General features: G+C 40.5%; 1 non-coding gene across 1 annotated transcript; it reads left to right on the top strand.

The window, feature by feature from the left end:
- The first annotated feature begins 1,653 nt into the window (after window positions 1–1,653).
- On the top strand, window positions 1,654–1,759 carry LOC145573542 (small nucleolar RNA R71). Its single transcript, XR_014097534.1, has one exon. It is a non-coding gene; the product is annotated as a small nucleolar RNA R71 (small nucleolar RNA).
- Window positions 1,760–8,545: the final 6,786 nt, after the last annotated feature.

Here is an 8,545-nt window from a genome sequence, read left to right as displayed (position 1 = left end):
GAGAGCCCTAAATTCTTCCATACCTTTGCTAGGCTAGTTGCACGAGAGTGAATTAGTTTAGTAGGATTATTAACATGCTTAATTGCGCGAGAGTGATTTAAATGTGTTAATCGTCCTAATTGAGGTCATTTTCATCTAGTTGTTTGATATTGTTAAATGCATTGATGTATTTGGATTCCACTTTCCCTAGTTTTAGTTATTTGCTCTTAGTAGTGTTTAGTTGAACCTCTTTCTATCTCACAAGCTTTCCTAGTAGTCTAATTAGCATAGATTGATACACTTAGTCCTTTTGGGTTCGACCCTTTACTTACCCCTATACTCGTATCAGGGTAGTTTAGGTATTATAAATTTCTAATTTGATTAGGGTTAGTAGACCAACGACACTACTTAAACCCCGCGATCAGTTTTTCCTTTTCAACACTCAATGGCTCATTGGTTTTTTCACCCTCATGCTCTAACTCCACCTCTTCTTGGGGTTCTTCCTCAACTAAAGGGTCACTCCCTACTACCTTCCCACTCCTAGCTGTCACGGCATACAAAGGTTTTGGGTTGACTCCTTGACTTGGAATGTGAGAAGAAGAAGAAGAAGAAGAAGAAGGAGGGGATGAATTAGATGCAAGTTGAGCAATTTAGGTCTCAAGAATTTTCATGTGAGAATTGGTGCATTTTTGGGCCTCTTCATGTTTCTTTTGATCCTCCTCACGCATTTTCAATAGAGCATCTAATTTAGCCATCACGGGATCATTTGGAGGGGCTTCAAGTTGAAGAGGTTGTTGAGGTGGAGGAAGTTGGGGTTGATGGAAACCCAGAGGCCTATTAGTTTGGGCATAGTTAGAAACATATTGACCCCTATTGCCTCCGGTGCCTTGGTTAGGAACATTGCTTTGTTGATTATTTCCCATGTTACCTTGATCACCAAAATTTTGATTTTGATGGTCATGGTATCGGGAATTAGGTTGTTGGTTTTGATTACCATACCCCCTTTGGATAGAGTAGCCTCTTCCATTGAAATTGGAAGGGCCTCCCCCACCATGGTATTGGTTATCATAACCACCCCCACTTTGGTTCCAACCACGGTTTCCACCTTGATTCCAATTCCCCATTTGATTGGAGTTTGGCCTCAAGTTCCCTACATTCCCCATTCTAGGAGCAAAATTCATAGCATTGACATTTTCCATATTATCATCATGTTCATGGGAAAGGGGTTGAACTTCACAAGCATATACACAATGGGAGGTATCATGATAATAGGTTTCACAATTAGAACAAAACATGCATCCTTGGGGCATTGTATCGTAAGAAGAGGAGGAGAAAGTATCCATACCATTGCCTCCCTTGGTTGAAGGGGAGGTATTACCGTGAGGATTGGACCTTTCTTTCATCAATTCATCCATTTTCTTGGTCATTTTGGAGATTTGGGTAGAGAGGTTGTTGATTGCGTTGGCTTTCTCCAATGCATAAACACCCTTACTAGAAGTAGCATCCCTTTCTCCTTCATACCAATCATCATAGTGCTTTGCTGCCTCCTCTATAATACACCCCACTTCATCCTCTCCTTTGTTCATGATTGGACCGCCGGCCGCGGCGTCTAGGCTTGTTCTTCCTTGAGGTGTGAGACCTCCATAGAAAGTGTGAATGAGTTGATGCTTGGGTATCCCATGATGCGGGCATTGACGTTGAAGCTCTTTGTATCGTTCCCATGCCGCACTTAGAGACTCAGCACTCTTTCGGAGAAAACCTTGAATCAAAGACCGAGCCTTGGCGGTCTTCCTATGGTTATAAAACCTCCTCAAGAAAGCCGTAGTCACTTGGTCCCATGTTGTGAGAGAATTAGGGGGCACCTCCTTCTCTAGCCATTCTAAACCTCTCCCAATTAGTGAAAATGGAAACATCTTGAGGCGAATATATTCTTGAGTCACTCCATTGGCCTTTATTGTGTCACATTATTTCTCAAACTCTTTTAGGTGCTCATGAGGACTCTCAAACTTTCCACCCGAGAATTGTTTCCTCTCAATCAAAGCAATCAAATTAGGCTTGATCTCGAAATTGTTGGCTTGAGTAGTAGGAGTTAGGATCCCTCTTTGTGCTCTAAAGGCTTCGGGAGCCCCAAGACGACTCAAAGGCGTATTCTCTCCCATTTTAGGACCTTCTTCACTCTCGAACTTATAGGTTGAGAAAGGGTTGATTTCCAGACTCGATGATGAGTTAGGGCTATCTAATTCTTCACTTGAGGGTGAAGAGGGTGGAGTATCTTCTAATTCTCTTACTTCTCTTGTCGGGGTGTGAGAATTTCTACTCCTTGCTCTTGCTTCTCTTCAAAGTAGGGACAAAGACCTCTCTAGCTTTGGATCGATGGGAATCAAAGATCATGAGCGGGTTTGTCCTCTGTTCATACAACAAAGCTAAGAAGAACGTAAGCACTGACAAGTAACAAAAGTAGCAAACACTAACAAATAAAAAATGAGATAGTCTTAAACAAGCAATGAAATAGCAATGGAAGCCAGTTCCCCGGCAACGGCGCCAATTTGATAAAAGAATAATTGTGTCGTTAGACAACTACACCTAAATCAAATGCAATTTATAACACTCGACTTATCCTAATACAAGTATATGGCAAGAAGAGGGGTCGAACCACAGGGAAAAGCACATAAACACCGCATTCATCACTAGACTTTAAGCTATCTCGGGACAAAGGATAGGAATGACTAAGAGATTAAACTAAAGATAAAACGAGTTAAAATCAATATAACTAAACACCAAGGAAGATGGGTAGGTATAGATGCCGCTTGATCATGTAATAACATAAAAGAAAATCAATAGTGAACTAAACATGCATGAATATCGATATAAGGTTCAATCTAACCGCCTTCCGGGGTTAATCGGTTTCTCCTAACATAGCCTCTATGTTTCCACACTAGAACCATATATTGGGAGGTGCAATCAAAGAACAATCGATACAAATGAACCTTAACTAAGTCAACTTCCGTTCCTTGTTAGCAAAGATTCACCTTTAATCAACTAACAATGTGCACTTGCAAGAAGATCAAAGAATATCAAGCATGCAAAGATTTTAATCACAATTAACTTAATCTCAATATTAAAAGCATGAACAATTAGCAACTACACCATCCCCACACCCTTGGCTAAGAGACTACTCACAAATCATGTTGACAACAATATCAATCATCAAATCAATAAGCATCAACACGATTAATGAGCAAAGAGGGAAAATCAAAGTAAACAAGCAAAATTAAATCCAAAAGTAAAGAGAAAGAGTAAGAGATTGCTCATTAATTGAAGTTGAAGATCTACAAAAGATTAAACAAGCTTCTTCTTCAAAATCCAAGTTCATCAATGAAGAAATCCACACTTTCTCTCTCTACCAAGTGAAGACTAATAGTGTTTCTTTTTCTAGATTAAGCTAAAAATTGTGCAGCCAATTAAAACTAAGTTTTTTTCTAATTACATCAAAACGTTCTAAAATGGGACTTATATAGTCCGTACAGAGCCAGCTGAAATAGAGGAGTGGTCCGATCGAACACTGGGAAGGTTCGGCCGGACTACAGGGTAGGTTCGGTCGACCCTCCCTGATCCTGGTCTGGTCGAACTTCTAAGGTTCGACCACTCCTGCAAAATTGCCAAATTGCTTCTTGACTCTGCCTCGACGTTCGGCGGACCACTGAGCAGGTTCGGCCACACCCTAGTTCGGCCACACCTTCAGGAGGTTTGGCTGAACCTCTTCTGAATCTTGCTTCCTTCAGCTTTTCTTGAGCTTAGCTTCCTCCTCTTGAAAACCCCGATGGTTCCTACAAAGCATAAGCATGGAAATCAAAAAAGAGTAGGAAAAAGGGGCAAAATCTAGGAAAGAAGATGCATAAAGGGAAAGGGAACTAAGTGCAAATAAAAGGATGCAAACAAGCCGCAAATATGGGAAAATGACCATCAAAATGAACCTTAATCGTGACATAAATGCCACTCATTAGCGGTGCATCCGGACTCATAACCATGGACCCTCTTTGACTAACCCATATCCCGAACTTTAGAGAACTAGAGCCATGATTAGGTTGCAAACTCATTGCATCATGTCGTGACTACTTGTGCATTAATTGTTGTGCATCCATTATATATTCTTCCTAACCGTTTGTTTGACTTGTGATTAAGTCTAAATAACTTAATTAATGACTAAAAGGATTTTGCCTAATTAATTAATTAATTAATTTTGGTAATCAAGGTTGAATAAATTAATCAGAATTGACTTAGTACGACTTTAGGCATGTCCCGTAGAGTAAAAATACTGAAAGCAATCCCAGATTAATACTTCGGTAATGGCGCAAAAATCTGGGTTGCAGCGCCACACACTGCTATGGCGTTCGACAACCTTGTCGTCTAGCGCTGCACTCCAGTGGGCGGCGACAGTACTGTTGCTTCGGCGACAGTTTAGTATTTTGCTCGAGTCATCACGAAGAGTCTAATTAAACAGTTTGCTAATCAGTTTGATTATTTTGTTAATAACAGTACCCTTGTTTAGTCTATATTGAGTCAAGACACTTAGTCCCATGGTCTTACACAAGAGTCAAAGCATGTCACTTACACCCACAAATAAAGCACACACTAACATGTATATACACTTTGACCATGTCTAGAGAGTCTTGTATGCGCGTGTTTTCCGTCATTTTTTTTAGGGGGGTAAGTCGGATATTAATCCTCCAATTAAACCACTTGTTTGAACCCATATACTTGATTCCCCAAAAATATACCCTATTTTTGCTTTTTTCCTTATAAACCCGTAAAGTCAAAGTCAATTTGAGTCAAGTCATTAAAACATTTAATTTACAGCGCGTAGTTAAGAAAGGAAGGGCATTTAATCAAGGATGACCTCTTCGTTCAAGTTCAGCTTTTTGACAAACCAATCACTCGGAAAAGAAAAGCTAAGAAAATAATGGCGAGTCAGGAAGAAGTCAACGAGCTCAAGAAGCAAATGGCTAGCGTTACTGAGGTGTTGAAGGCTTTGACCCTCCAAATCAATGACCCTGTGAGACAACAACAAATGGAGCTCATGCAAGAAAGCTTGAGCAAGATATCTAATGATTACAGGTTCCAGGGCATTAGCTCACAAGGGGTCTCTATGGACAAGGAGCTTCTTCCGCTGAAGTTCAATGCCAACGACATCCCAAAGTTTAAGGCAACTGATAACCCTTATTTTCATTTAAGAGCCTTTGAAACTATAATGAATATTAAGGGTATTGATAGAAAAGTATTTCATTCTTTATTTTCCTTATCTCTTGAGACCGTTTGCCAACAATGGTTCTTCTCCCTTGACAAAGAGAAAACCTCTACTTGGGAATCAATTGTAAACACTTTCATTCATAGGTATAAATGCAATATTCAAGTTGAAACTAATCACAGGGAACTTGAAATACTTAAACAAAAAGACAACGAAGGTTTCACTTCTTTCTTCAATAAATGGAGAGAAACCTCTGTTAGGATGATTGAAGTACCAAGTGAGAAAGAATCTGTAAGGATGTTCATTAAGAATCTCCAAGAAAAGTACTCTAAGCACCTTAGGTACCAAAACAATCTTCATACTTTCAAGGCTGTCTATGACATTGGAATTAATATCGAAGATGACCTAGCTAAACCAAAAGCTGCTAACAACAACTCCAACAGTGGCTGGAAAGGTAAGAAGAACGACAACCCTTCTTCTTCCAAAACCACCCACTCAAATAATGTTAGCACCTTTAATTTAAGTGAAGTCCTTGCTATGAACAATCAAGGACAAAAGAACCATTTAGGAGGAACTTTACTCCTATTGGTATGAGTTATGACACCGCATTCGATCGACTGAATGCAAAAGGTCTTATAACTCCTATTGGACCATTCGGGGATCCACCTATTGAAAAGAGGACAGCCAATTGGAACCCCAACGCACATTGCAAGTATCACCAAGGCAGGGGCCATCTCACTGAGAATTGTTGGAAGCTGAAGGAAGCTATCCAAGATTTGATAGACAACAATAAGCTACCATTGCCCCCTGCAAGCAAGAAGCCAAGTATTAATAATGCACCTCTCTTCGATTCCTTGGCTAACTCTGATGAAGAAGACCATGTTGATCCTTCATCTCTCATCAAACCTATTGAAGAAGAGGAGGAAACCTTTTTCGATGCCATGAATGATTTTCCTCCTGAACAAGAACTTGCAACCAAGGAAGAAGTATGGATTCTCATACGATCAATGTGGGAGGGAATAGACTTGTTACGTGAAGCTATTGAATTAGTGAAAGAACAAAGAAAGAAGCTTCAAAGTAGGCATGCTAAGGTTCCACTTAGGGAGAAGAAGCCATTTCCTCTACAGGTAATCGACACACCCAAGAAGAGTAATAAACTTTATACTCCAATTGGGACTTCCTATGCTAAAATGTTCAAAATACTCTCCGAGAATGGTAAAGTCAAACCTCTCCAACCGAGACCATTTGAATCTCTAAAGAGGACAGATAAATTCTATTGTCCATATCATCAATCAGGGGGACATACCATTGAAAACTGTTTTAAATTCAAAGATTTAATTCAGAAGATGATTGATGACAAGAAACTAGTTTAAATCCCACAAGAACAAGATATAAGCATTAATGGGGTTTGGGACAGCGATGACAAAGACGTCTATCTTAAGGATATCGAAGAACCTCCACTATCAGTCGTATATCCTGTAAGAGATTTTTGGGATGAAGAAGATTCACCCATAGACGTCCTCACAAGATCCGGGAGAATGCAACCTCCCATCTCCACACAACCTATTCCTGCCGTGCATCAAGTTCCCATACCTATTATAGAGGACAATGATATTGTCAAACAATTCAAGAAGACCAAAGTCGAAATGAATGTATGGAAACTTCTAGCTACATCTCGAGAACATAGGATGGCGGTAATGAATGCTTTGGATAAGATAGGGATAGATTCCGATACCACTCCTGACGGGTTGGCTTATTTCCTTACGAGTGATCTCCCTAGTCCTACCAATCTAATCACCTTTTCCGACAAGGATCTACCTCCAGAAGGTGATAAGCATTACAAGGCTCTGAACCTCACGGTAATCTGCAAGAGGATGAATGTCCCAATGACTCTTGTAGACAACGGATCGGCAATCAATGTCTGTCCACTCATAACTGCAAGGATGTTAGGCATAAGGGATGAGGACTTAACCCCGTCTACACAAGGAATAAGAGCCTACGACAATACCCGTCGCCAAGCACTTGGAAAAATCACTATGAATGTAACGACGGGAGCAATAGAACATGCCACTACCTTCCAAGTGGTAGATATTAAGGATTCCTTCAACCTATTGTTGGGACGCCCTTGGCTTCATGACCTCAAGGCAGTCCCTTCATCTCTTCACCAACAAGTAAAAGCTATAGTTGGAGGGATCCCTATCACGATCGATGCTTCACCTATGAGGATCAAAGCTATTGAAAATCCGATCATTAATGTGGAGCACGATGAAGATGACGAAGACTTATGGGGCTTTAGTGAGGAGGTCTCCTTAATCGAGGAGGATGAAAGGACCCCTCCTTGTTACGACCCCCACTCCAACATGACGGTAAATGCTATTCTCAAGAGACAGGGACACTTTCCCGGAATGGCTCTAGGAAAGAAAAAGGAGATAGCAAAACAAATGGAATCGCCTGGCCTCCCTAAGTCTAAGGCGCGTAGGAACGCTCGCACCCAAAAAAAAGCAATCCCAATAGACCAGTACCCTCTTACTCTCAACGGACAGTTCGTAAGAGAAGGAGAGGACTATCCATGCTATGCATTTCCCGAACCTTTTGTTGTAAATGGCATAAGGCAACCTGGGTTCAAAATCTTCCTAGATTGTTACTTTCTAGATGAGATCCTGACCCCCATTCACAAGGAGAAAGCACCCCCGTGCTTTGACTTTAATGTTATGGGACTCTTCTTTGGGCGTGAAAAGGATGAGCTGAAATATGTAGAGGATAATTCCTCGCTTATCCAAACGGTCCTACAAAGCGAGAACTTTGACCCTTCGAAGCTCATTACTCTAGCGGAAGGTTCAATGCAAGGACGGTGCAAGACGGTCAAGGTGACTACTCCGAACGGAAGAAAAATCTCAATAACAACATGGCAAGGACCAATGTTTGGAGAATCGTCTGAGTCTGAGTCTGAGTTTGAGTCTTTTCCTGTAGAGTCTTCTAAGTCTTTAGTCATAGCACCCCCTGTTTCTAATTCTATTCCTAGGATAGTTAGCAATCAAGTCCCTGAGGACATTTCTCTTTTCGATGTAATGGTTTCAGAATTCAATAATATGTCTTCTTCCTCTTACTCCTCGTGTTCTTCATTAACCCAAGATGACGAGCATTGCTTAACTAACAATGAAAATGACAAAGAAATTATTAAAGCAATGGAAACACTTGAAAATAAAACATCGATAATTGAGGATACTGAAACGATTGATATTTCAAATGATTCAACCATTAAAAGAGAAGTTAAAATCGGACTAACACTTAATAAACAAGAAAGAACCGATTTAATTAATC

This window comes from Chenopodium album, chromosome 12 (assembly GCF_948465745.1).
Source record: "Chenopodium album chromosome 12, dcCheAlbu1.1, whole genome shotgun sequence".
In the NCBI taxonomy this organism is placed as follows: domain Eukaryota; kingdom Viridiplantae; phylum Streptophyta; class Magnoliopsida; order Caryophyllales; family Amaranthaceae; genus Chenopodium; species Chenopodium album.
Note: the sequence above shows the minus strand (reverse complement) of the source record. Positions and strands in the feature narration are given on the sequence as shown.